The following is a 478-nucleotide window of genomic DNA, read 5'->3' as shown; positions in this document are numbered from 1 at the left end:
AGACCTCCTATGTAATTTCCTATATTAAACTCCAGACTGGAGTGGCCAGCCTCTTTCTTTGGTCTTTTCCTGCTGTTTACAAAGGTTGATTTCCAGTCTTGGTGCTGTTCCCTGGGTCTGTGCCTGCAAACAGTGAGTTCTGGAGGTTTTCACAGTGAAGTGTTCTAGTCTGAAAGTCACACTTGGATCATTGGCTAGAACTAGTCACATTGCCCCACCCAACCATGAGGGGCTGAGGAGGTACTGTCCTACCATGTGCCTGGAAAGTAGACAGCCGGAAATATTCAGTGAACAGCACTGACAACTAAACCTGTTAACCTGACTGAACTCCTAGGGTCATTAAAATCACTGCTGTTAATGGTTTTAAAAAATAAGAATTTATAATAGTTACTATTCAGGATTGTTAACCACCTCTGTTAAAGTTGCATGACCATACTCAATCGGGAATAAGAAATGGAAAGCTGATTTTTTTTCCCAC

This window comes from Myotis brandtii, unplaced genomic scaffold (genome assembly GCF_000412655.1).
Source record: "Myotis brandtii unplaced genomic scaffold, ASM41265v1 scaffold1171, whole genome shotgun sequence".
Lineage (NCBI taxonomy): Eukaryota > Metazoa > Chordata > Mammalia > Chiroptera > Vespertilionidae > Myotis > Myotis brandtii.
The sequence above is the reverse complement of the archived record's forward strand: the minus strand, read 5'-3'. Positions refer to the sequence as shown.